General features: G+C 37.0%; 1 protein-coding gene across 13 annotated transcripts in view; it reads left to right on the plus strand.

Annotated features, from left to right (window-relative positions):
- The window catches only part of GABRG2 (gamma-aminobutyric acid type A receptor subunit gamma2), a 248,991-nt gene that overhangs the window by 149,300 nt on the left and 78,747 nt on the right, over window positions 1-20,944 (plus strand). The gene's annotated exons all lie outside the window — the stretch shown is intronic.

The following is a 20,944-nucleotide window of genomic DNA, read 5'->3' on the forward strand; positions in this document are numbered from 1 at the left end:
CATCACTCATTATCAGAGAAATGCAAATCAAAACCACAATGAGGTACCATTTCACGCCAGTCAGAATGGCTGTGATCCAAAAGTCTACAAGCAATAAATGCTGGAGAGGGTGTAGAGAAAAGGGAACCCTCTTGCACTGTTGGTGGGAATGCAAACTAGTACAGCCACTATGGAGAACAGTGTGGAAACTGAACTGCCATACGACCCAGCAATCCCACTGCTGGGCATACACACTGAGGAAACTAGAATCAAAAGAGACACGTGTACCCCAATGTTCATCGCAGCACTGTTTATAATAGCCAGGACATGAAAGCAACCTAGATGTCCATCAGCAGACGAACGGATAAGAAAGCAGTGGTACATACACAAAATGGAACATTACTCAGCCATTAAAAAGGATACATTTGAATCAGTTCTAAGGAGGTAGATAAAACTGGAGCCTATTATACGAGTGAAGTAAGCCAGAAAGAAAAACACCAGTACAGTATACTAACACATATATATGGAATTTAGAAAGATGGTAACGATAACCCTGTATGCAAGACAGCAAAAGAGACACAGATGTATAGAACAGTCTTTTGGACCCTGTGGGAGAGGGTGAGGGTGGGATGATTTGGGAAAATGGTATTGAAACATGTATATTATCATATGTGAAATGAATCGCTAGTCCAGGTTCAATGAATGTTACAGGGTGCTTGGGGCTGGTGCACTGAGATGACCCAGAGGGATGGGATGGGGAGGGAGGTGGGAGGGGGGTTCAGGATGGGGAACACATGTACACCTGTGGAGGATTCATGTCAATGTATAGCAAAACCAATACAATATTGTAAAGTAATTAGCCTCCAAGTGAAATAAATAAATTTATATTAAAAAATATCGCATGAGGAAGATTAACTTTTCAAAAATGAAGAAAAGTGACCATAGTATATATGGACTAATTCCCTATTCAATAATGAAATGGTTTAAACTGGCTTATTGTGAATAAGGGACTGGGTTTTAGTGTCAGACAGGCCTGGGTTCAAATCTCAACTCCATCAGTTACCAGCTACAAATTTTAAGAAATTACTGAATTTCTCAGGAGACCAGCTATCTCAGAGAAATACTGTGCACAAAAAGATCTGCCTCATAGGCATATTGCATGTATGAAAATAAAAGATAAAATGCTTAGAATAAAACCTGACAGTGAACATTCAGTAAGTAGTAGTGCCTAATATTATTGATTAGAATTATCAAGTGTTTCTGGGGCCTAATGTGGTCAGGGCTTCAGTTTTTTCAAGAAAAACTAAAAATCTATAATCAACTATCATAATTTTAACAGTATAAAAACATGTGGGACAAATCAGACATATTTCTAGACCACATCTATCTCACGGGTGGGTATAGGTTCATACAAACCCTTTGCAATGCTGAGTACAAACTTCATAAAAATTACTCCAGCTACTCCTTTTTAAAGCTATGTGAATTTAAATATGCCCTAATTTCAAATATAAACATTGTGTTCACAACTTACCATCTATTAAGATATATCTTTTTATATTTGTTTCCTTGAGTTAAGTCGCTTTCTGATTATTTATTTACACATACTAATTTTTCTTCCCCTGAAATTCATAGGAGATAGTTTTGTGTTGACTAAAAAGCTTTGGTCTACAGTACAGAAAGAAACAAAAACCTAGACAAACATGGAAATTTAAGATTCTACCTTCATAAATACCATCCTTTAAATCAAAGCTATCTGGCCCTAATATTGTTTTTGGCATTTTCAGCTTTCTTTAAAAAAAAAAAAAAACTCAAGCAGCAAATAGAATCCGAAAGAAAATCAAGAACTGCTCTAGTCTATTTTTAAAAATGTGGCCTTATGTTCTCTTATTCACTGGAAATCCTGACCATCAAGTACTAGAACAGTCCTTATTTTTGTCCCCATTTACAGATTCAGGATTGTCTTAGAACAGGTCTTCCATCTGTGAAAGAACATATGTAAAAATATTCTCTAAGTCTGCATGCTTCCAGAACAAGAAAAAGGGTGTTAAATTCTGCTGTGTATTCATATCTCTATAGTTATCATAGCACCCTAAAACAGAACCCACAAACTTATGACTAGCAGATTTTTTGTTTAGTCATTTGAGCCCAGAATGGCCTTAAAACCAACTAATGGTCAGGGAAGTATTGATTTGATATCATAGGGTTTAATATCATCCCCTCCCCAAAGTCTCAAACTGAGAATAATGAGTATTTACTGTCTAATAAGAAATACTTCCAAAAGAAAATAATCTGTTTACTTAAAGCATGACGATACTGGATGCTTGGGGCTAGTGCACTGGGACGACCCAGAGGGATGGAATGGGGAGGGAGGAGGGAGGAGGGTTCAGGATGGGGAACACATGTATACCTGTGGCGGATTCATTTTGATATTTGGCAAAACTAATACAATTATGTAAAGTTTAGAAATAAAATAAAATTAAAAAAATAAAAATAAAAAAAATAAAATCCTATCGGTTCCTCAAGGGCCTGAAAAAAAAAAAAAAAGATAAAATTTTAAAAAGAAAAAAGGGCCCATTTTTTTAAGAAACTTACCTAAACTCTTGAAACTATTCACTTAAAATGTTTGCATTTGTTGTATGCAAATTAAACCCCAATAAAGTTGATGTGTTTTAAAAAGGAAAAAAAAAAAATTTATCAAGGCATCACTGAACTATTTTTCTTTTATTTTTATTTTAGTTTCTTTTGGAGCAGACTGATTTCTTTTTCTTTTGTTTTTATTTATTGATTTTTATTTTATTTTTAAACTTTACAAAATTGTATTAGTTTTGCTAAATATCAAAATGAATGAACTATTTTTCTTCCTAGAAAAATCAAAGCAAACCTGTATTGATATCAGAGTTGATATTGAATAGCACCATTTAATTGATTGCATTGATTCCTTATGAAATTTAATATTGGAGTTAGCCTCCATCTTGGTCTTTTTGTCCACTCCCAGCTCTTGCTGGTTTGTTTTTTTGTGTGCAGTACCATTTCAATTGCCTCTGTGAAGAAAAAGGAAACACTAATGCTGAGGAGCATCTTGATTCTTGTAATAGTTGACTGTGTAATGATCAAAAGTTTCTGTGTGTTACTTTGTTTTATTTCTGATGCCATTCTTATCCTCAAAGCATTGCTCCATAACTAGTTGATACCTACAAAGAAGTTATATTAACAACTTTCTTGGGAAGTTATCAGAAGATCACAATTATAGATTTTTTTGAATGCTGGTCATTACAAACAAAGTAGTTTTCTCTTAGATTTACAGCAAATGTGTCTTATTTTGAGAAAACTGTCAAAACTAGGCAAGAATATTACCTAAAATTTGGTCTAGTTTACTGTATGGATTTCTAACCTTCTCTCATTCAAGTTCACCTTTCATGATTTTGTTATATCAAAGTAATGATTATTCTGTGGGTTCCTTAGTATTTTTTTCTTTAAATTGATTCCTTGTTATTAATAAAATGAATTTTTAAAAGGGAAGTTCATATTAGGACCATAATTGGAAAACCAGAAACATTTGACATGAATAGAAATTGATTAATATAATGAAAAATAAAGAAATGCGCTTAAATTTTAAGTGCACATATTTGTGTTTCCCAGACTCTGAATATGTTAGAAAAGAAAGATAGAGAAAAGGGAAAAGATAAATAGCATCAAAGTAAAACACTTCTTTGATTTAAACTGAAGAATAGAAGAAGCAGGAAGGGATTTTCTTACATATAATTCAATGCTGTGTGATAATTCTGTATACACCACCTGAATCATCTTTATCACTTATCTGCATTACTCTTGAGAAAAATATTGCCTTGGTGGTGGATTGATAAGGCTTGAAGAATACCTACAATCCATAATCAATACATCAAAATAGATTCTGGATCCACAGTTTCTCTGCAAACCATCTCTTCCTGATTGTTCTATATCTGGTAACAGCACCATCATTGTCCCAGTGAGCCAGGCGTGAACACTCAGAGTCCCATGTCTGCCTCCCACATCTAATGAATCACGAAGGCACTTAGCCCTCTGAAATATCTTGTGTAACTGTCCTCTTTTCCATTGCCACTGCCACTGTCCTAGTTCACGATTTTATCTTTTCTCATCTGGACTGTGTTGGGAGCCTATTAAACTACGTTCCTGCTGTCAGTCTCTTTCCTACAGCCTATCCTTTATACATTAATCATAAAAGCTAGCACTTACTGAGTACTAACTACATGTACCATAGCAAACATTTTATATAAATGACCTACTTTAATTCTTATAACTACAGTCATATTTAGTGTCATTAACACTGAGGGCACCACTGTGGATAAGGAAATAGAATTCTAGGGGTTCGTTTATTACAGGGATCAGATATGGCAGCTGGGACATGAATTCAGGTGGTTTGCTTTCAGACTCACCCTCTTAGTCACTGCACTATTTTTATTTGCACTGTGGCCCAGTGAGTCTTTCTGAACCACAACTTTCCTCATATCCCAAGAATTCAGGAGATTCAATTAAGCACAAGCTATAATGGGCTTCCCTGGTGGCTCAGTAGTAAAAAAAAAAATCCTCCTGCCAAGGCAGGAGATGCAGGTTCAATCATTGGATTGGGAAGATCCCTTGGAGAAGGAAATAGCAACCCACATTCGTATTCTTGCTGGGAAAAGGCCATGGACAGAGGAGCCGTCGGGTTATAGTCCATGGGGTAGCAAAAGAGTCAGACATGACTTAGTGACTAAATGACAACAACAATAAACTTTGTTCCTGATATATAAGCCCCTGAGATCTTGGGAACTTTCCAGCTTGGTTTTCTATAATTTCTCGGCTGGTAACAGAACTACTCTGTCCATGTTTTCCTGAATATAAATAGCCAATCCTATATACACATTGAATTTTAATCTTTTCTCTTTTGAATGGCTTGTCAGCTCATCCATACTTTCTTTATGAATTTAAAACATAAATAAATGGTTTCTCTTTGATGAGGCCTTTACAGATGGTAATGCCCAAACAACCTGGAGCAATTTTTAAGAATGTGCACTCTTAGAGCCGGCAGCTCAGGTTTCAACATTGATTTGTATACATTATAGAATATATCAAAGTTTAATATCATCAATGTTACAGGGTTACTCTCAGGAATAAGTAAAATAATCCATTATAAATACTTAAAACTGTGCCTAACACATAGAAAGGACTCATTAAATAGAGGGCACCATCATTATCAAATTCAGAGCATTTTCACCCACCTTACTACTGCTGCTGCTAAGTCGCTTCAGTCGTGTTCAACTCTGTGCGACCCCATAGACGGCAGCCAATCAGGCTCCCCCGTCCCTGGGATTCTCCAGGCAAGAACACTGGAGTGGGTTGCCACCTCTCCTTCACCCACCTTATAAAAACATAATTTCTGCCTTTTTTTTTTTGGACGGTTGTTCCCTCTTTTCTGCCCTCTCACTCTAATTAGTCTTCCCAGTGGAAGCCTTCTTATAATCATCTTTGTATCCATGATGCTATTAGCCTGGTGGTTTGCTTAGAATTGTTGATTTGTAGGTAATTATAAAATGGATTGCTTGTGACAATTATATTGATAAAGCCATAAAATTTATCTCAAATAAGCAATTCAAAACTCTCATTTATTTTTTCCATTACTCATTGTTTACTTTGAAGTTGGAGATCTTGTTTTTTCTAGTCACATTGCCATGGCCAGTTCACCAAATTATCTATGAGATATTATCTATGTGATATCTGTGTGATATCTATGTGGTATCAAGCAGGGCTTTATTCCTGATGTTAGTATTTTGAAATGTGGGCTAGAAAAATAGGCAAATGAGTTTCTTAGGGGAACCTACATTCTTGGGATTCCATTGCCATTATTATGAATCAAAAAGAAATATATCATGTTGTTCCTACATTAGAAAAATGTTGAATCTTCTTTCTTCTAGTTTTACTGAGATAAAATTGACATACAGAACTGTATAAGTTTAGGGCTTCCCAATGGTAAAGAAACTGCCTTTCAATGCAGGAGATGCCAGAGGCACAGGTTCTATCCCTGGGTTGGGAAGATCCTCTGGAGAGGGAAATGGCAACCCACTCCAGTATTCTTGCCTGGAAAATTCCATTAGGGAAGCCTGGGGAGCTATAGTGCATGGAGTCACAAAGAGGGGATATGACTGAGTGACTGAGTATACACTGTATAAGTTTAAGGTATACAGCACAATGATTTACTGTAAATAGATTATGAAATGAAATGATTATCCTAATGACTTTAGTGAACATCACTCATTTCATATAGATAATAAATAAACAGAAAACAAAAATTTTTCCTTGTGATGAGAACTCAAAGGATTTACTCTCCTGTAAATATAACTTGTTTTTGTGTGCTATAATTAACATATAAATGGCAACCCACTCCAGTATCTTTGCCTGGAAAATCTCACGGACAGAGGAGCCTGGTGGGCTGCAGTCCATGGGGTTGCAAAGAGTCGGGCATGACTGAGTGACTAACACTTACTTACGTAGTGTTAATTATATTTGTCATGTTGTACATTAAATGTCTAGTACTTACTTATCTTATGGCTGAAAGTTTGTACCTTTTGGCTACATTCATCCAATTCTTCCTCCTCCCACTTCTAGTAACCACAAATATCTCTTTTTTTTGAGCTGTTTGTTTTTAAAGTATAATTGCCCTACAACACTATGTTAGTTCCTTGTACACAATACAGTGATTTGATATTTCTACATATTTCAAAATGATCACCATGTTAAGTCTGCTGCTGCTGCTAAGTCGCTTCAGTCGTGTCCGACTCTGTGTGACCCCATAGACAGCAGCCCACCAGGCTCCCCCGTCCCTGGGATTCTCTAGGCAAGAATACTGGAGTGGGTTGCCATTTCCTTCTCCAATGCATGAAAGTGAAAAGTGAAAGTGAAGTTGCTCAGTCGTGTCCGACTCTTAGCGACCCCATGGACTGCAGCCCATCAGGCTCCTCCATCCATGGGACTTTCCAGGCAAGAGTACTGGAGTGGGTTGCCACTGTTAAGTCTAGAAAACCATTAAATCTTCTGTATCATCTTTAGGAATGTAAACATCATTGTTTCATAATTTTTTGGTGTCCCATTACATTAAATATTACCTACCTCATTTTTGTCTTTAATCCACCTTTCCTGGCTTTGATTTCATGTGCAAGTTATGTTTTCTTGATTCCTATTAGAAGAAAGGCATAAATGCTAAAATTAAAAAAACTGAACTGCTAAGAGATGAACTGCTAAATTCACCTTACTTTTCTTTTTTTTTTTTCTGCTTTTTATTTATTTACTTTTTTTAATTTAATTTTATTTTTAAATTTTACATAATTGTATTAGTTTTGCCAAATATCTAAATGAATCCACCACAGGTATATATGTGTACCCCATCCTGAACCCTCCTCCCTCCTCCCTCCCCATTCCATCCCTCTGGGTCGTCCCAGTGCACCAGCCCCAAGCATCCAGTATCGTGCATCGAACCTGTACTGGCAACTCGTTTCATGCATGATATTTTACATGTTTCAATGCCATTCTCCCAAATCTTCCCACCCTCTCCCTCTCTCACAGAGTCCATAAGACTGTTCTATACATCAGTGTCTCTTTTGCTGTCTCGTACACAGGGTTATTGTTACCATCTTTCTAAATTCCATATATATGCGTTAGTATACTGTATTGGTGTTTTTCTCTCTGGCTTACTTCACTCTGTATAATAGGCTCCAGTTTCATCCACCTCATTAGAACTGATTCAAATGTATTCTTTTTAATGGCTGAGTAATACTCCATTGTGTATATGTACCACTGCTTTCTTATCCATTCATCTGCTGATGGACATCTAGGTTGCTTCCATGTCCTGGCTATTATAAACAGTGCTGCGATGAACATTGGGGTACACGTGTCTCTTTCCCTTCTGGTTTCCTCAGTGTGTATGCCCAGCAGTGGGATTGCTGGATCATAAGGCAGTTCTATTTCCAGTTTTTTAAGGAATCTCCACACTGTTCTCCATAGTGGCTGTACTAGTTTGCATTCCCACCAACAGTGTAAGAGGGTTCCCTTTTCTCCACACCCTCTCCCGCATTTATTACTTGTAGACTTTTGGATCGCAGCCATTCTGACTGGTGTGACATGGTACCTCATAGTGGTTTTGATTTGCATTTCTCTGATAATGAGTGATGTTGAGCATCTTTTCATGTGTTTGTTAGCCATCTGTATGTCTTCTTTGGAGAAATGTCTATTTAGTTCTTTGGCCCATTTTTTGATTGGGTCATTTATTTTTCTGGAGTTGAGCTGTAGGAGTTGCTTGTATATTCTCGAGATTAGTTGTTTGTCAGTTGCTTCATTTGCTATTATCTTCTCCCATTCTGAAGGCTGTCTTTTCACCTTGCTAATAGTTTCCTTTGATGTGCAGAAGCTTTTAAGGTTAATTAGGTCCCATTTGTTTATTTTTGCTTTTATTTCCAATATTCTGGGAGGTGGGTCATAGAGGATCCTGCTGTGATGTATGTCAGAGAGTGTTTTGCCTATGTTCTCCTCTAGGAGTTTTATAGTTTCTGGTCTTACTTTTAGATCTTTAATCCATTTTGAGTTTATTTTTGTGTATGGTGTTAGAAAGTGTTCTAGTTTCATTCTTTTACAAGTGGTTGACCAGATTTCCCAGCACCACTTGTTAAAGAGATTGTCTTTAATCCATTGTAAATTCTTGCCTCCTTTGTCAAAGATAAGGTGTCCATATGTGTGTGGATTTATCTCTGGGCTTTCTATTTTGTTCCATTGATATATATTTCTGTCTTTGTGCCAGTACCATACTCTCTTGATAACTGTGGCTTTGTAGTAGAGCCTGAAGTCAGGTAGGTTGATTCCTCCAGTTCCATTCTTCTTTCTCAAGATCGCTTTGGCTATTCGAGGTTTTTTGTATTTCCATACAAATTGTGAAATTATTTGTTCTAGCTCTGTGAAGAATGCTGTTGGTAGCTTGATAGGGATTGCATTGAATCTATAGATTGCTTTGGGTAGTATACTCATTTTCACTATATTGATTCTTCCAATCCATGAACATGGTATATTTCTCCATCTATTAGTGTCCTCTTTGATTTCTTTCACCAGTGTTTTATAGTTTTCTATATATAGGTCTTTAGTTTCTTTAGGTAGATATATTCCTAAGTATTTTATTCTTTCCGTTGCAATGGTGAATGGAACTGTTTCCTTAATTTCTCTTTCTGTTTTCTCATTATTAGTGTATAGGAATGCAAGGGATTTCTGTGTGTTGATTTTATATCCTGCAACTTTACTATAGTCATTGATTAGTTCTAGTAATTTTCTGGTGGAGTCTTTAGGGTTTTCTATGTAGAGGATCATGTCATCTGCAAACAGTGAGAGCTTTACTTCTTCTTTTCCAATTTGGATTCCTTTTATTTCTTTTTCTGCTCTGATTGCTGTGGCCAAAACTTCCAAAACTATGTTGAATAGTAATGGTGAAAGTGGGCACCCTTGTCTTGTTCCTGACTTTAGAGGAAATGCTTTCAATTTTTCACCATTGAGGATAATGTTTCCTGTGGGTTTGTCATATATAGCTTTTAATATGTTGAGGTATGTTCCTTCTATTCCTGCTTTCTGGAGAGTTTTGATCATAAATGGATGTTGAATTTTGTCAAAGGCTTTCTCTGCATCTATTTAGATAATCATATGGTTTTTATTTTTCAATTTGTTAATGTGGTGTATTACATTGATTGATTTGTGGATATTGAAGAATCCTTGCATCCCTGGGATAAAGCCCACTTGGTCATGGTGTATGATCTTTTTAATGTGTTGTTGGATTCTGATTGCTAGAATTTTGTTAAGGATTTTTGCATCTATGTTCATCAGTGATATTGGCCTGTAGTTTTCTTTTTTTGTGGGATCTTTGTCAGGTTTTGGTATTAGGGTGATGGTGGCCTCATAGAATGAGTTTGGAAGTTTACCATCCTCTGCAATTTTCTGGAAGAGTTTGAGGAGGATAGGTGTTAGCTCTTCTCTAAATTTTTGGCAGAATTCAGCTGTGAAGCCGTCTGGACCTGGGCTTTTGTTTGCTGGAAGATTTTTTATTACAGTTTCAATTTCCGTGCTTGTGATGGGTCTGTTAAGATCTTCTATTTCTTCCTGGTCAAGTTTTGGAAAGTTGTACTTTTCTAAGAATTTGTCCATTTCTTCCACGTTGTCCATTTTATTGGCATATAATTGTTGATAGTACTCTTATGATCTTTTGTATTTCTGTGTTGTCTGTTGTGATCTCTCCATTTTCATTTCTAATTTTATTGATTTGATTTTTCTCCCTTTGTTTCTTGATGAGTCTGGCTAATGGTTTGTCAATTTTATTTATCCTTTCAAAAAACCAGCTTTTGGTTTTGTTGATTTTTGCTATGATCTCTTTTGTTTCTTTTGCATTTATTTCTGCTCTAAGTTTTAAGATTTCTTTCCTTCTACTAACCCTGGGGTTCTTCATTTCTTCCTTTTCTAGTTGCTTTAGGTGTAGAGTTAGGTTATTTATTTGACTTTTTTCTTGTTTCTTGAGGTGTGCCTGTATTGCTATGAACTTTCCCCTTAGGACTGCTTTTACCGTGTCCCACAGGTTTTGGGTTGTTGTGTTTTCATTTTCATTCATTTCTATGCAAATTTTGATTTCTTTTTTAATTTCTTCTGTGATTTGTTGGTTATTCAGCAGCGTGTTGTTCAGCCTCCATATGTTGGAGTTTTTAATAGTTTTTCTCTTGTAATTGAGATCTAATCTTACTGCATTGTGGTCAGAAAAGATGCTTGGAATGATTTCTATTTTTTTGAATTTACCAAGACTAGCTTTATGGCCCAGGATGTGATCTATCCTGGAGAAGGTTCCATGTGCGCTTGAGAAAAAGGTGAAATTCCTTGTTTTGGGATGAAATGTCCTATAGATATCAATTAGGTCTAACTGGTCTATTGTATCGTTTAAAGTTTGTGTTTCCTTGTTAATTTTCTGTTTAGTTGATCTATCCATAGGTGTGAGTGGGGTATTAAAGTCTCCCACTATTATTGTGTTGTTGTTAATTTCTCCTTTCATACTTGTTAGCATTTGTCTTACATACTGTGGTGCTCCCATGTTGGGTGCATATATATTTATAATTGTTATATCTTCTTCTTGGATTGATCCTTTGATCATTATGTAGTGACCTTCTTTGTCTCTTTTCACAGTCTTTGTTTTAAAGTCTATTTTATCTGATATGAGTATTGCTATTCCTGCTTTCTTTTGGTCCCTATTTGCATGGAAAATCTTTTTCCAGCCCTTCACTTTCAGTCTGTATGTGTTCCCTGTTTTGAGGTGGGTCTCAACATATGTAGACAACATATGTAAGGGTCTTGTTTTTGTATCCATTCAGCCAGTCTTTGTCTTTTGGTTGGGGCATTCAACCCATTTACATTTAAGGTAATTACTGATAAGTATGATCCCGTTGCCATTTACTTTATTGTTTTGGGTTCGAATTTATACACCATTTTTGTGTTTCCTGTCTAGAGAATATCCTTTAGTATTTGTTGGAGAGCTGGTTTGGTGGTGCAGAATTCTCTCAGCTTTTGCTTGTCTGAAAAGCTTTTGATTTCTCCTTCATACTTGAATGAGATCCTTGCTGGGTACAATAATCTGGGCTGTAGGTTATTTTCTTTCATCATTTTAAGTATGTCTTGCCATTCCCTCCTGGCTTGAAGAGTTTCTATTGAAAGATCAGCTGTTATCCTTATGGGTATTCCCTTGTGTGTTATTTGCTGTTTTTCCCTTGCTGCTTTTAATATTTGTTCTTTGTGTTTGATCTTTGTTAATTTGATTAATATGTGTCTTGGGGTGTTTCGCCTTGGGTTTATCCTGTTTGGGACTCTCTGGGTTTCTTGGACTTGGGTGATTATTTCCTTCCCCATTTTAGGGAAGTTTTCAACTATTATCTCCTCAAGTATTTTCTCATGGTCTTTCTTTTCATCTTCTTCTTCTGGGACCCCTATGATTCGAATTTTGTAGCGTTTAATATTGTCCTGGAGGTCTCTGAGATTGTCCTCATTTCTTTTAATTCGTTTTTCTTTTATCCTCTCTGATTCATTTATTTCTACAATTCTATCTTCTAATTCACTAATCCTATCTTCTGCCTCTGTTATTCTACTATTTGTTGCCTCCAGAGTGTTTTTAATTTCACTTATTGCATTATTCATTATATATTGACTCTTTTTAATTTCTTCTAAGTCCTTGTTAAACCTTTCTTGCATCTTCTCAATCCTTTCCTCCAGGCTATTTATCTGTGATTCCATTTTAATTTCAAGATTTTGGATCAATTTCACTATCATTATTCGGAATTCTTTATCAGGTAGATTCCCTATCTCTTCCTCTTTGGTTTGGTTTGGTGGGCATTTATCCTGTTCCTTTATCTGCTGGCTATTCCTCTGTCTCTTCATCTTGTTTAAATTGCTGAATTTGGGGTGTCCTTTCTGTATTCTGGCAGTTTGTGGAGTTCTCTTTTATTGTGGCATTTCCTCACTGTGTGTGGGTTTGTACAGGTGGTTTGTCAAGGTTTCCTGGTTAGGGAAGCTTGTGTCGATGTTCTGGTGGATGGAGCTGTATTTCTTCTCTCTGGAGTGTAATGAAATGTCCAGTAATGAGTTATGAGATGCCTTTGGTTTTGGGGTGACTTTGGGCAGCCTGTATCTTGAAGCTCAGGGCTGTGTTCCTTTGTTGCTGGAGAATTTGCTTGGTATGTCTTGCCCTGGAACTTGTTGGCCCTTGTGTGGTGCTTGGTTTCAGTGTCGGTATGGAGGCGTTTGATGAGCTCCTGTCAATTAATGTTCCTTGGAGTCAGGAGTTGCCTGGAGTCAGGGTTTGGACTTAAGCCTCCTACTTCCAGTTATCGGTCTTATTTTTACAGTAGTTTCAAAACTTCTCCTTCTATACAACACCATTGATAAAACATCTACGTTAAAGATGAAAAGTTTCTCTACTGTGAGGGTCACTCAGAGAGGTTCACAGCGTTACATGGAGAAGAGAAGTGGGAGGAGGGAGATAGAGGTGACCCAAATGAGATGAGGTGGAATCAATAGTGGAGAGAGTGGGCTAGCCAGTAGTCACTTCCTTATGTGCACTCCACAACTGGACTGCTCAGAGATGTTCATGGAGTTATACAGAGAAGAGAAGAAGGAAGCAGGAGACAGAGGTGGCCAGAAGGATAAAAGGGGGAAAGGAAAAGGAGGGAGACAGATCCAGCCAGTAATCAGTTCCCTAAGTGTTCTCCACCGTCTGGAACACACAGAAATTCACAGAGTTGTGTAGAGTAGAGAGGGGTTAGGGAGGAGATACAGGCAACCTGGTGGAGAAAATGGAGAGTCCAAAGGGAGAGAGAGCAGTCAAGCCAGTAATCTCGTTCCCTAGTGAAAAATGGGTCCTGAAGATTGGGTTCTTAAAGGTACAAAATTGGTAACAAATACATAAAAGCAAAAATTAGAAATCTAGAGTAGAGTTTGGGATTTCAAAAATGCGATGTTAATGCAAAGAAGAAGGAAAAGAAAGAGAGAAAAAATGAACAAAGAAAAACAAACAAGGTCGCGAATATTATAAAGAAACTACAGGTACAAAATTGATAACTAATACCAAAAAGCAAAAGTTAAAAATCTAGAGTAGAGTTTGGAATTTCACAAATACAATGTTAAAAAAAAGAAGAAGAAAAATAAAGAGAGAAAACAAACAAACCAACAAAAACAATGTCGCAAAAATTATAAAGAAAATACAGGTACAAAATTGATATCAAATACCAAAAAGCATAAATTAAAAATCTTGAGTAGAGTTTGAAATTGCAGATATACAGTGTTATACAAAAGAAGAAGAGAAAGAAACAGAGGAAAAAAAAAGTCACAGAAATTATGAAAAAAACTATAGGTACAAAATTGATAACATATACCAAAAGCCTAAAATTAAAAATCTAGAGTAGAGTTTGGAATTTCAAAAATACAATGTTAAAGAAAAGAAGAAAAAGGAAAAAAAAACACAAAACAAAACATGGTCAAAAAATTATAAAATATATATATGAAGTTTGCTGAAGAAGAAAAAAAAAATAGGGTCTTTTTTTTTTTTTGCAAAGTAATAGTTATAAAAGTGAAAATTAAAGGACAATAGAGGACTTAAAATTTTTTTTTAATTAAAAAAAAAGAAAAAAAAAGAAAGAAAGTTTGATCGTAAAAATAGTAAAAATATATCTAGGTCTTTCTCTGGTTTTGTTGTGAGTATTGTGGGTTCAGTTCATTTTTGGCTAGTTCCTTGGTCTGACTTATATTTCTCAAGATCTATAGGCCCCTTCCTATGTAGTCCGTAGTAACCACAGCGTTTTAATCTATGGCCTGTAGCTTCCAAGGCGTTTCCCTCTGTTATAGCTTCTTCTGTTTGCTGGTCTCTTCAGTGTCTGGTTCCCGCCCTGACACAAAGGGGACGGTGGAGGACACTATTTTTTTTAATTTTATTTAGGCTCACTTGTTCAGCCGCGCTGTGGGGAGGGAGGGAGGGATGCTGCAAACAGATAACACTGGCATGCGCTCCCAGTGCCTCAGCCAGACTGGGTCTGCCCCCGCTCATGGCGTGTGTAGCCTCCCTGCCCACACTGCTCGGGCTCTAGGTTGTTCCACCGGGAACAATCAGAGGCAGGCCCTGGGCTGAGCTCCCAGGTCCAAGCCGCTCAGGTTTAGGCACTCGGGTAGTCCTCAGAGGCGCAGATTCGGTTGGGCCTGCGTTTTGTGCTCTTCCCAGATCCCAGCAGCTCAGGTGATGTGTTTGGCGGGCGCCAATGCTGCGACTTATCGCCTCCCCGCCACTCAGTTATCTGGGTGTAAAACCAGCGCACCTTCTCAGGCAGATGTTGACCGTCCAGACCCCCAAGAAGTTTTAGTTAGCAAAGAAGCCTGCTTACAGTTTTATAGATAGTGTCTCTCTGGGGCTGCGATTGCCCCCTTCCGGCTCTGGCTGCCTCTCACTGGAGGGGGAAGGTCTGCAGCCGGCTATCTCTGTTCAGTCCTTTGTTCTGTGCGCGGGCCTGGCGGTGTCTTAGGTTAGGGCTGGCTTTTCGCGTGGTAGATATCCCACAGTCTGGTTTGCTAGCCCAAATTATTTCGCTCAGATAGCGCTCAGGACATTTGGGCCCGATTCTTACTCTAAGGGACACAGCCCGCGCCGCGCTTCCCTGCCCAGCCCCCGCTTGCTAATGCCGTGTGCAGGCCTCTGCGCTGCTTCTCCGCTGGGGGAGTTACCTTAGGGCTCACAATCTGCGATTTTTAATTGTTTATTTATTCTTTTTTCTCCCTTTTATGTTGCCCTCTGTGCTTCCAAAGCTCGGCACAGATTCGGCAGTGAGGAGGTTTCCTGGTGTTTGGAAACTTCTCTCTTTTTAAGACTCCCTTCCCTGGACGGAACTCCGTCCCTCCCTCTTTTGTCTCTTTTTTTGTCTTTTATATTTTTTCCTACCTCCTTTCGAAGAGTTGGGTTGCTTTTCTGGGTGCCTGATGTCCTCTGCCGGCATTCAGAAGTTGTTTTGTGGAATTTACTCGACGTTTAGATGCTCTTTTGATGAATTTGTGGGGGAGAAAGTGTTCTCCCCATCCTACTCCTCCACCATCTTGGCTCCTCCCCCTAAATTCACCTTACTTTTCAAGAGTGGTATGCTGACCACAATTTTATAAAACCAGCTCTGTGGATGAAGTTCATGTTAATTGCTCGGTTTCTAAAGTGTATGTAATCCACCCTATATCTTCAAACCTTGCCCATTATTCTCCCACCATTCCCTTGTTTGTCCTGAGGTTTTTTGGAGGGGCTATACCTACTTCAGATCTCAATGCTCTATTTTTTCTTCATACTAAGCTCAAGTTTAAACTTCTCTGCTTATATTAGTATATACCTACTGGCCAGATAATTCTCCAAATAGGAAGAAAGAAAAATAGCTCCCACTTTCTAGGCTGTATTTTAATCTATATGTCTTTGGCAAACCAAGGAGACACATGTAAAGCTACTCATCACTGAAGTAAACTATTTTGGGAGAAATAAAAAGGGAAATCAAAACATAAAAAGTTAATGGTAATTTTTCCATTAAGAAGGTTGGAATGAACAAAACAATAAATCTAAATGATAGAAGAGAAATAAGCAACTTCAGCACCAGTCCGACAGTCTTCAGTTTTTGAGTCATAGTAAGTTGTGAGCCCATTTTTTTAGTCAATAATAAGCTTTTCAAACTACTAATGTATCAAATTAAATCAGTATGAAAGACTGCAAAGTAAAAGATTTTTATTTTTAGCCTTCAATTTAGAAAATTAGTTTTGGTTTCAGGAGAGGAAAATGAATGCATTGTGTAGAGAGAGCTGGGCCAGGAATGGCCAAGGAGAAGTCATTTGTCCTTTCTGGGATGCAAATTCCTTATTTATAAAGATAATGTATTTGACTAGATGTTTCTTTAAAGTCCTTAGACTAATTTATACTCTTTGATATAACCAAGGTTACACTATAGATGTCTCAGGGTGGGAGCAACTTTCTTTATAGTTGATGTTTTCCTAGAATGTTTCGCTTCATCAAGTTTTCAACATTTACAAAGTGAGTCAAATGCAAAATTATACTCCTTTAGACTTTTAACTTAAAAAGGATGACATTCCTACTCCATTTAAAAACCTGTTATTAATGATATGACATTGTATTTATACTGAATATTAATATACTGAAGCTGAAACTCCAATACTTTGGCCACCCGATGTGAAGAACTGACTCATTGGAAAAGACCCTGATACTGGGAAAGATTGAAGGCAGGAGGAAAAGAGGATGAGATGGTTGGATGGCATCACCGACCCGATGGACATGAGTTTGAGCAAGCTCTGGGAGTTGGTGATGGGCAGGGAAGCCTGGTGTGCTACAGTCCACGGGGTTGCGAAGTCCAACATGACCGAGCAACTGAACTGAACTAATTAATATACTACATTTAAAAATCCCACTTTAGAATGCAAATTGGTGTAATTATCATGGAAAACAGTATGAAGGTTCTTAACAGCATGAAGGTTCCTTAAGAAACTAAAATTAGAGTTACCATATGATCCAGCAGCCCCACTTTTGGGTATATCTGGAGAAAACTCTAATGTGAAAATCTCCATGCACCCCAGAGTTCACTGCAGCACTGTTTATGATCGCCAAAACATGGAGGCAAACTGAATGTCCATCAACAGATGAATGGAAAAAAAGATGAGGTACATAGATACAATGGAGTGTTACTCAGCCATAAAATAGAATGAAATCATGCATTTTGCAGCAACATGGATGGACCTAAAGATGATCATGCTAAGTTAGATAAGTTAAAATAGAAAGACATATGCCATATGATATCACTTATATGAGGAACCTAAAATATGATAAAAATTAACTTATTTACAAAACAGAAACACTCACAGACATGGAAAACAAACTTTTGGCTGTCAAAGTTAAAATGTGGAGGAGGAATTAATTAGTAGTTTCAGATTAGCAGATACAAACTACCATATATAAAATAAACAACAAGGTCCTACTGTATAGCATGGGGAACTATATTCAATGTCATGTAATCTATAATGGGAAAGAATATGGAAAAGAATCTATATTAATATATATATATAATGATATATTAATATATATATATATATATATGTATATAGAGAAGGAAATGGCAACCCACTCCAGTATTCTTGCCTAGAGAATCCCAGGGATGGAGGAGCCTGGTGGGCTGCCGTCTATGGAGTCACACAGTCAGACGACTGAAGCAACTTAGCAGCAGCAGCAGCATGTATGCATATATATAACAAAATCACTGTACATGAGAAGCTAGCATAATATTGTAAATCAACTATACGTGTGTGCTAAGTCACTTCAGTTGTGTCCAACTCTGTGAGACCCTATGGACTGCAGCTTGCCTGGCTCCTCTATCCATGGGATTCTCCAGGCAAAAATACTGGAGTGGGTTGCTGTGCCCTCCTCCAGCTGATCTTTCCAACCCAGGAATCAAATCTGCATCTTTGAAGTCTAACCTGCATTAGCAGGTGGGTTCTTTACCACTAGTGCCACCTGGGAAGCACCTACCTCAATTTATAAGCAATTTAGCTATTTAAAAAAAATCCCACGTTGGAATTTTAAATTCTAAGGTTGCTTTGACAGTCCCTAGTGAGGATATAGCATTTTAGAAGTGGAGGGGGCTGCATAGAGAAGGCATAAGAAATTGAAGAAAATCTAAGAAAAACTGTTTGGTTCCAGGGTGACACACTTCATTTCTTCTTATATTCCATTGGCAAGAACCAGCTGTATGTTAATATGGAGATCAAATTGGCTGGGAAGTGTCACTCAGTTGTGTGCTAGAAAGGGACAGTAGGTTTTACAACTTTCTAGCATGCATGATATCATTGTTTTCCTCACAACAAGCTTCTCAAAGAGGTAATATTTTTCTCAGTTGACAGATGGAGCAGCTTAAATCTAGAAGGGCTAGGTAATTTGTTCAAGACTATTCAATAAGAGTTATTTACCCAGATCCCAAATTTTTACCACACTACCTCTTATAAGCACAGGAGATAAAAGAGATGAATTAATAAGATAAAAATTATTCCTCAGCCTGATAACAGCTAATTTTACCAAGACAATGCAGTAAAGTAGTATACATAATATGAGAACTATGTACAGGTATTGATATCAGAATTAATAAAATGTTTTAACTTATAGGAATAGCAATTATATTTACATACAGCAAAAACCTCAAGTGAGAAACAATTTAGTGACAATATATTTTCCTTTTTCAGAAACACATTTATTGCTTATAAGGTATTATTCACTTGCTAAATGTACCTATGGGTCACCATGAAAATCTGGCCTTAACTAAGAAACTATTGGATCCAGTGTATTTGTGTAAATATATTACTTGCAGAAAAATATCATCAGAAAAAAGCATAATAGGAGGGTTGCATGACTACTATTTACAGTAATTTTGAGGACTAATATCTTATTCTGACTATCAAAACCAGTCAGGTCAAGAAAACATTAATTTTTATCCAAGATATGGCATTTCCTAATTCAACTGAAATTCTTTTGCTATGTTTAAAAGACACTTTCATCAATGTGAATGATCTAACTAATGGAGCCCTCCTGTTAAGTTGCTGTCCTCATGTAAATGTAAAAGATGAAATAATTTTAAAAGATACCAAAATGTGAATGAGGGGGACTGACTACAGACATCATTGAAGGTTTCTTTCACTCTGTTTGATGCAATCAAATAATTCCTTCATCTGATTTTTGCATTTTCAGAAAATAATGCTGCCCAGAATTGCACATATGCAAATCTAGGCATGGCAAGGACTGGAAAGGGTGTTAAATAGCATGGAGGAAAAGAATGTTTTTTCTTTTTATATTTAACTTTCTTTTCTTCAAAAGGAGGTCATTATGAAGGTCACAGAATGTTACATTACATAATAACCCTGAAAAGAATTTTGGGGGTTTACAAGTTGGGGCTGACCAGAATTTGTTTACTATTCTCACTTGCCATTCCTGTAATCTATCTCTTTTGGAAAATCAAGGACAGCTGGTTTTATTCATCCATTTCAGAGCAGCAGAAAGAGATCAGAAAAGCCCAAGGACTAGAGAATTGACCCATATATTAAACATGACTCAGTATATTATTTTTTGTTTACATTTATGTATGGTGTCTCTGCTATTCAAAAACTGACAACATTTCAAATTTAATATATAAATCACATAATAAATGTTTTAAATTGATCCATTTCCAAATTACCTACTCCTTGTTGTATAACATCTCTTAGGGAGATAAAAGGAAACAATAAAAAATAGCATTTTCTCTAGTTCTTCTCCCATAAACATGCTTCCCTGGTGGCTCACATGGTAAAGAATCCGCCTGCAATGCAGGAGACCCAGGCAATGGTTTAATTGCCTTGGTTGGGAAGATTCCCTGGAGAAGGGAATGGCTACTCACTCAGTATTCTGGCCTGGAGAATTTCATGGACAGAGGAGCCTGGCAGGCTACAGTCCATGGGGTCACAAAGAGTTGGACACAACTGAGTGATTTTCACTTTGGGCTTCCCTGATGGGTCAGTTGGTAAAGAATCCGCCTGCAATGTGAGAGACCTGGGTTCAATCCCTGGGTTAGGAAGACCCTCTTGAGAAGGGAAAGGCTACCCCCTCCAGTATGCTGGCCTGGAGAATTCCATCGTCTGCATAGTCCATGGGGTTGCAAAGAGTCAGACACAACCGAGCAACTTTCACTTTCATTTTTCTATCAGCTCTATAAGATGGTAACTTTACTTGTGAATGCTGAAGTACAGTAAATGACCTTGATAACAAGATGAAAGCTTCAATGTAGATAATTGCATTTACTTAAATAGGTTCCAAATATGATTTCTAATCTGCCTTTACTCATATGACTTACAGCATTGTGCATCTCGAATTTCATCATTATATCTATTGTTCACTACTAAGAGTTGAAGAGCTTTGTAATATAAAAGGCCATGTGTAAATCATGAGCTTTGCAATACCTCCTTGCTAAAGAGATAATGTAATCCAATCACTAATTTAACTGCCCAATGATTATATTTTATTTTTTGATTTCTTGTTACCAGTGTTAGTGACTGAGAATAGAATTAGATTGATAGAAAAATAAAATTTTAGGGCTAAATATGAAAGATTAAGACCAACTGTAATTTGACTTTGGGTAATTACTCCAAAGAGGTAAAATAATTCTTTGTAAATCTAACCTAGAGTACAGATCATTAAACATGGACAGGATTAAATTTTATTTCCATCAACATTGAACAATTGAGAAATTTTGTATGAAAATTGAAACATCTTTATACCCTAAATATCTAGCTTGTTGTTTGCATTTGAAAATGATTGGGTAGAGTTGAATTCTCACTTCTCCCA

Source organism: Bubalus kerabau, chromosome 1, assembly GCF_029407905.1.
Source record: "Bubalus kerabau isolate K-KA32 ecotype Philippines breed swamp buffalo chromosome 1, PCC_UOA_SB_1v2, whole genome shotgun sequence".
NCBI classification, from domain to species: Eukaryota; Metazoa; Chordata; class Mammalia; order Artiodactyla; family Bovidae; genus Bubalus; species Bubalus kerabau.